The following is an 8,843-nucleotide window of genomic DNA, read 5'->3' as shown; positions in this document are numbered from 1 at the left end:
GGGCGGTTCCGTCTGATGTATCTTCATGCTGGTTCCCACCTTGGTAACCCATGACCTCCTTAGGTGGACCTCCACCTCGCGGTTAACTCCTTCAGTCCGCACTTTCTTCCATGAGTTCTCCCCCATCGGTGAGACCATGTTGGTATCTCCACTAGTCTCTCCTCCCTGTGGTAGGAAGTGGTCTCTGTAGCGTCACTACAAACAAACTGCACAAATAGAGACATAGGATTATCACACGTGTATTTTAATTCCCGATTACCATTTATAAACAATTGAAAAAATTGGACACCAAGGGTTTTTTTTCGTTTCCCGTTTTCTATAATCAATGCAAAAAAGAAAAAAATAAGCTTGATTCCCGGTTTTGGTTTTCTAATTTCAAAAGGAAAATCCGCTGGCCACTAAGTACACGGACCGAACGGACTGACACGCGTCTGTTCCATTCAGCATGAGCTGCAGCACCACAGAGCAGGAGTTACGTGACGTTAGGCGAGAGGCGCGACTCGCAAGCAGCCTCTCCTGTGAGATGCGGTAAACAGGACGATGACGGACTAACTTTTATTAGTTTCATTTCTGACATTTGGCTAGCACGAATAGGACCACAATTTCAAAAATACAGAGGCAAGGGCAGAGAATAGCACATTGAAGAACAGCGTCTCTGTAGGTTAATATTGTTTCACTGAATTTCTCTTTTATTGTTAGGCAGTTTTAAAATACAACACATGAACATGTTTGAACGTATAAAAGCCTGCTTGGGCGTCTTACAATGCACCAATGTTTTTGTTGTGCAGTTTAAAATATCAGCACGTTTAAATGTAGAGAAAAACTCTGGGTGTCTTATGGGGAAAAAATACAACATACGGGCTCCCATAGTTAACTTTAGGCCTACACCCTATGATTGAATCGCGGAAACCAGGCATATGTTGCTGTATAACACGGAATGGCACAGAATATGGCAAATGCATTATTTCAAAAAGTAGCACCGAACAGCTAACACAATTCAAATTGTGCATGAGTAACTTTAGAAATGTTCAGATGGTGTGTAAATATGTAATCTGCAATTGTTTTGCGTGTGTTCATGGAGCTTTACGAGAACGCATGCACATGACCTGTTTCACTGTTTCATGTGAGAAAAGCAACTGTCAAACCAAACACCCTTTGTGGCGACCAATCAAAATAAAAGTCCAGTTAACTTGAACAAGTTAATATACACCCACATTTTACCAAACCATCCCTCTTGATTTTTTTTATAGTTCGACCACTGAGTATATTATTTACTAAAGCCCTAGTAAACTAAAGTAAATGTGGTACTAAAATTATATAAAATTAGAACTTATTATAAAAAATATTACTTACATTTAAGTAGACTAAAAAACAAAAACTATTTTTTTCTATTACTTTTTTTCCCTGTATGGTTCAACGTTTTTAATGTACTTTATAAGGGAATGCTGTAGTATACTGAAGTATTTTTCATGTGGGCAAATATACTGTATAGTAAAGGATGGAAAACAGAATCCAGAAAAATTTAAACAGAAAAAACGGAATTTGGGAAAAAACACAACTGATTTCTTATTGTTGTTGTGTCATCCCTCGCATTGCAAGCCATATCACTCCGGCCCCTCATTTGGGATGCTTTTCATGAACTGGCCCCCATGACAAACTAATTGAATAGCCCTGCTGTAGACTAATCTAAGACCTTCAAATAATATAAAAGTTTTGTTGTTGATTAATAATTATGTTTCTTGTTTTTGTTTTGACAGAAAACCCATCGGAGAAATTGTCAGACTTTGCTGTGATTTAAGTCCTGGATATAGGCTACCCAAACGAGTTGTTTAACAAATTTGACTGTCCATAAAGACTTGGTGGGTGTGCAGAATGGGCAGTTATGGCCCCGGGTGTTGAGTCTTACAAATAAATGTGTAAAATGTAAGTCAAGTTTTATTTGTTTGAAAATATTTTACAGATGCTTACAAACGTATACTTGTTTTTTGTAATGTCAAGTTTGAATGTGTTACTGTTGAATGATGTTAAGTTGAATGATGATGTGTTTACCCATGCACTTGCACATGGATGTATACCAAGGATGACAGACACCTTGCCATACTGTAGCCATATCTGGGAAACCGTTGTATTGTTTATGTTTTATGGTTATTTAATAAAAGAATGACTTAGCGTGTCTGGGTTCATCTGTTATTTCAAAATGTGAATGTTTTTGCAATGTTTTAAAGTGAATACATTTCTTGCAATAATTAAAAAATAATTTAGTAATATTAAAACAAAGCCGAGCTAAACCTTAATTTAACAAATGATTACTGAAAAAATGAAGTGCTTTAAGATTACGGTGATCAAATGTTTATGTACTCAGTACTTGATATTAATTGTACTTGATATTAATTGTACTTTGAACTCAAAAACAAAACAGTTATGTTAACTTAAGACGTTCATTATCGTGTTTTACAGTGTGTAATTGCATTGCTAATGGTTCCCTTTATGTCGGCCTCTCTACGTTATGCCGAGACAGAATGGGGTTTGAACGGCGCTGAGCTGCGTCACGACTTCCAGCGGAGTGACACTGACTGGTCTGGTCGAGTCACAAGTGAGCGTTACCGTGAATTGTAACCTTCCAGTGGTGTAGTAAGGCATCAGTTCAAGTGTGTCAAGGACGAGAGACTCTCCAACAGCCGTACAGGTGGCGGCCTTCCAACTCTAGAGACGAGATAGCTGACCGGCACCGTAAGGGACACTGGGAAGCGATACTCTCTTGCCTGAGGTACGTAATAATCAGTGGCGTAACTTTGCTTTGAAAAGTGGTGGGGACAAGGACCTTCGGAGAGTCAAGCTAGCATTGTACATACAAGGTCCCAGAGCGCTCTCCGAAGCCACGCCTCCTTTTAAAACGCATGCATATACCTAGTTTCATTGGCAAGCAAATCACCCGATCACTGTAATCGAACCGAATGCTGGACATACATAGCACATATACCAGAAAACATTTAAATATTTAAATAAATTTGGAACACTTTATCTACTGATTTGCTATCAGCCATAGACTTTCAACCAGCACAAAAAAATAATCGCCAACCCTACTTTTAACACCTAATTTACCTAGGGACCTGCTGACTGACACGCAATGTACGCTTTTCAACAACAGATTGAAGTTGCACACGAGAAATTAGTATGATCCAATGGTCATACATCAGAGTAATCAAAACACGCAGGATAAATATAGCGACCTTACCTTTTCTGCCCATCTTCAATTCTTCAGCTCGATGCAATTCTTGCGTAACAGTTATCTTTGCAATAGAACTCTACTTCTAATTACATGTTTTTTCCCTGATAATACCAGCCAGGACAATTTGAGCCACATTTGGTAGATCTACGTCAGACTCAGTACTACGTTCATAATAAATTCTCCCATCCAATCACGTAACACAAAAGAAAACCAGCAGATCAAGAATTCAATCAAATTCAACCAATCATGAACTACGCAAAATCTGGTATTAAACATGAACCAAAGTCATTTGTTGTTTCAATTAAAAATTACATTAATGAAAAAGAAATAACAAAATATAAAAATATGAAATATAAAATTTTAATTGTCATTTATTTGTGTTACGCAACTGTGTTTGTAACAAGCTAATTAAGATATTATTTTACATGGCATAAATGTATGCTTTATTTCTTAGTTTCTATGTGATTTCGTTTAGTATTGTCGGCAAGTATGTCAAGAATTTAAGGTTACTTTCGTTTTCTGTGTGTTTATTTATACCAGTTCTGACGGCAATGTGAAATGAGTAATAAAGGGGACATGTAAAGACATGTTTGAAGACATTGTCATCGAATAAATGCCCGTTAAAACCAAGGAACGACTTGAGCCTTTATTAAACCTAGAGTGGAGTAACAATCACATTTGTGAGAAAGTCTGGACGTCACATTTGTGAGAAAATCTGCACGGTCACATTTGTGAGAAAATCTGCACGGTCACATTTGTGAGAAAATCTGGACGTCACATTTGTGAGAAAATCAAGCTGAGAGAATCTCATAAAAAGGTGAGACTTAAACACAGTACATTTATATGTTACACCTTTGCATTTTCTCTCGAATTGCATTATGTATTTGTAAAACGCCTTCTGTTTGTTTCAGAGTTTAGTTTCTTTTGCATAAAAGAAATACGTAACCCTGCATACGTTTGTTTGCAAAACGCTGGATTTGTTTGTTAAGTTTAGGCACAATTTTCGCTCCATACTAGCGCTGCTGGCTAGTGTTGTCTATAAATATAAAAAAATAATCTCAACAAAATCTAAAACAAAACAAAAAATACTGTCGTTTGAGCTGCTTTCATTGACAAGAGTATCAATAAACAAGCTAACTTGAGGTTTCTTTTAAACTTTGTTTTGTGTTGCACTGTTTCCTCAGAAATTTCCCTGTCACTGAGGAGTCCAGTCACATGACAAAGAAAGCTGATCCTGATTGGTCCTCTTGTGTGCATTCCAAGTGCGGATTGGCTTTTGCAGATAGAACCTTATAGCACCAAATTATAATTCGATTTTGTAGATAGAACCTTTTTGTTTTCTTTAAAAAAGTCCCAAAATGCACACATTTAAAAAACCAAACATGGCATAATGTAAATAAGAATATGTGAATAACTCAATTTTGACCAAAATGTCAGATAGTTAATCAGATAGATTTATAATTCTAAGACGATGTCCTATCTTGTAAACATTTATGTAGCCTACCTTTAAACATTATTGTAAAAATGTCCATTCTGTCAATTACCTTATAGTGACAGTAAAAGGAATTACTGGCGGCAGAACCAAATACATTTTTCTGCTAATACCACAGTTACCACACCTCAATATATTATTCATATTTGTTACTTCAAGATGTTTGTTGACCGCATTACAGTTCCATATCACCACATCACATAAACCTACTCACAAAAGCATTAAGGACAAATACCTGACAAATGTCTTGAAATATAACGTCTTGTAGTGTGCATGGTAACTGTGATGTGAGCCCACAACCATAGGCCTTTAATGAATTATACCTTTCTTAAATTTCTATTACAGGGAATAATTGTCTGCACTGTAGTTGCAAAGTCAACCAGTACCACTTTAACCATGGATTAATACAAATGTTTTTATCTTCTTTCCTAGGTTCATTTGCAGACGCATAAGAAGGCAAGTACTCTAAGGCAGTACTGAAGTTCCAAAATAAGAGAAGGGCTTGTTCCACATTCACATTTAAAGGGACAGTTCATCCAAAAATGAAATTCTTTCATCATTTACTCACCCACTTGTCATTTCAAACCTGTATGACTTTCTTCCGCAGAACACAAAAGAAGTCATACAGGTTTGAAATGACAAGAGGCTGAATAAATGATGACAGCATTTTTATTTTTATGTGAACTATCCCTTTAAACTTTGGTAGTATCTTAAGGCCAAATGTAGCTCCTAACTTGCAGATTTTGGAAAAAATATAATAATGACCTTGTCAGTCCTAATTTTAGGACTGGTAATTTTTACTTTAATAGTATTACACAATTGCTTTTGTGCTAAAATCAGTTTGTGAGGCTGACAATTTACTGAACTTGTTTAATTTTAAAATCTGCATATAGCAACTTTTTATTTTACAGTTTTTTATTTGAATGTGGCAGCATGATACCTTGGTTTACATATTTCTATGATTGAATCAATGAGAGAAACCATTATGAGCCAACTGCTGTGGTAGTAAGTCTGCTGACATCCAAAGTAATGAGGTTAACCCTTCCCTTTCTCTCGGCAGCTTTGTGAATAGGTTTTAAGAGAAAACTCTTCACTAAAAACTTTTACTGATATTTAGTATGAACTCCTAGTGCTAACATAAAATGTTTTGTGAATATGGCCCAAAGTATTATTTGTTGTTGGCTTGATTCATGTTGTTTATGTAAAGTCAATGTGAATTAAATGTTATACACTCTGTACTTTATTGTTTTTGCATTACATATCTGGAAAATGTCAATTTTATGAATGTTTATTCTGAGTGCTTGATTTATTGAGGACTGCCATATTATAAATGTAAGTAAAATTAAATGTTAGGAGTGTTTTTGTAATAAAGTGGAAATAAATATGTATATGTTTATTTATATGTGAAATACACTAAAGGAACATACATTTAATATATGTTTATACAATACATTGTACAAATAGATTTAAATATACCAGGAAACTAATATGTTAACAAATATTAAAGATTAATTTATGGACATATATTGCAAAATATATTTACATAGATGCGCATGTAAACTTATTTACATATAAAGGAAATAAATAGATGTAAATATATCCATTACACATATATTTACACCTGTCTAATATATGTGAAAAATATTAAAAAGTGCCCAAAATCGAATATTTAAATATATTTTAACATATATTGCAAAATAGATTTACATATACACATAAAATCTATTTATTCCTATTACATTTTTTAAGATTTAAATATATATATATATTATATTTAATATATTTCAACATATGTAACTTCTGTATGGGAAGGCTCACTCATTTTTAATAAAAGGAAATTGATTGATTTTACTGGGTAGTTAACAGTTGAATTTAGTATTTGACCAAATTTGTGCACGGATATTTAACAAAATAATTAAAGTGTTTCTCATATGTATTTCAACCATTATTAAAAAAAATAAAGCCAGAGATATGTCGGTTTTGCCTGTTGGTAATTACCAGCTGTTCTTCTTCTTCTTCTAACGTTTTATGGCGGTTGGCAAACCAGCTATTGGTGCATTACCGCCACCTACTAGACTGGAGTGTGAAGCACCAATATTAGGAAACCTGATATTAGGAAGAAAAAAAAAACCTTTAAATTCTGCTGTCTATTCCAATCTCTCTCAAAATTTTTATAATAACTCTATATTTGATTTGTTGCTTTGATTTATTTGATCCTTTCAACAGACTCTGTAAAGTAAATGCATCACCTCCTAATTTTCTCATTTCTTGAATTAATTTCTGTCTTTAATATTCATATTTTTTACATTGGATGAGAACATGTTCTATAGTTTCTAATTCATTACAATGTACACATCTACCTGACTCGTGTTTTCCTATTTTAAAAAGGTAATAATTTAATCCAGCATGTCCTATTCGTAAACGAGTTATAATAATATAATCTCTTCTGTTACTAATAACATTTCTCCCTTTCCCTACTAGCTTTTGGATATTATAAAGATGTCTTCTTTACTATCATTGTTCCAACTTTCTTGCCATTTATTAAAAGTTATTTCTTTTACTTTAGCTTGGACCTCTTTCTTGCTAAGATTCACCTGGATATCTATTTCATTATTTTTCAGAGCTTCCTTAGCTATCTTATCAGCCACTTCGTTAGACCCCACCCCCACATGAGCAGGAACCCATATAAACATTACTAAACTTACATTACTAATTCTTAGCAAGCAAGCAAGGATATCATATATGATATCTTGTCTAGATGATTTTTGACCACTTGCAAGGCTGGAAAGTGCAGCATAAGAATCAGAACATATTACAACTAGTCGTGGTTTTACATCTTCTACCCACTGGAGTGCTAACAATATTGCAATTAACTCTGCTGTACATACAACTACATAGTCAGTGACTCTTTTTTTAATATTACATTGAAATTTAGGTATATAACTGCAGCAGCCGCTCTGCCAGAAACAGGATCTTTAGACCCATCAGTAAATATCTGTAACCATGAGGAAAAATTTTGATATAAATACCTCTGTACAATAATATTCTTTGGGTTATTTTTGTTCTCTTTGAGCTCCGTTTGCATCTGGAAATCTACTATTGGCTTAGGAAACATCCATGATGGAATTCCTGATAAAGTCACTGTAGGGCTAATCTCATATTCAGCAATTCCATCTTCTTTTGCCTCCCTATTGGCAGACCATCCAAAGCTTTTGGTGTTCATATTCCCATGTTCCCAGCATTAATCCAACACTGCCTTTACAGGGTGACTACTATCTTTTAGCCCTTTAACACTCACCCAGTAGTTGTTCCTTAGTTTAAACCTACGCAAAGATAACGGAGCTTCTCCAGCTTCTACCAGTAATGCTGCAATGGGAGATGTTTTGAAAGCACCACAACAAATTCTTAAAGCTTGATTTTGTATAACTTCAACCTTTTTAAGTGTAGTTTCTGATGCAAATCCATAGACTATACTTCCATAATCCAAACTGGATCTAATTAATGTACAGTAGATTCTTTCTAATGCAATCCTATAGGCTCCCCATTCAACCCCAGCTAGACATGTAAAACATTGACTCCTTTTTTACATTTCTCTATCAACTTTTTGGTATGTAGTGCAAATGATATCCTTGAGGCCATCCATACACCAAGGTATTTAACTATGTGAGATTGCTCCAGCTCCTGCTTATATAACTTTAATTTAACAATTGGAATAATTACCAGCTGTGAATTATAACAACACACTTAAGCACAGGAAATAAGTGAAACGAACGCTGTCCCAATGTGAAGTGAGCCAGGGTCCTTACCAATGTACACGAGATAGTGATTCACGACCTCGGGAGCTAGGGAGCTGATTGAGATGCAGCCATACAATTGGACTTTGTCATCAATGGCAGATTCCTGTCGAACATGTGCTTGTTAATTGTTCAAAATATGAATTTATAGATATGATAAAAAATATGATAAAAGACATTGAAATAATAAATTTAACAGGACGTGCAGTAAAGGATGAGAAGTAAACAGCCAGTAACTACCCCCAGAAGATGGCAGTAGTGCAACATCAAGGATGCAAGCTGCCAATAAACACAAAAGAAGAAGATGTATATTAGAGGCGGGATTTCC

The sequence above is a fragment of the Triplophysa rosa genome, linkage group LG4, assembly GCF_024868665.1.
Source record: "Triplophysa rosa linkage group LG4, Trosa_1v2, whole genome shotgun sequence".
NCBI classification, from domain to species: domain Eukaryota; kingdom Metazoa; phylum Chordata; class Actinopteri; order Cypriniformes; family Nemacheilidae; genus Triplophysa; species Triplophysa rosa.
The sequence above is the reverse complement of the archived record's forward strand: the minus strand, read 5'-3'. Positions refer to the sequence as shown.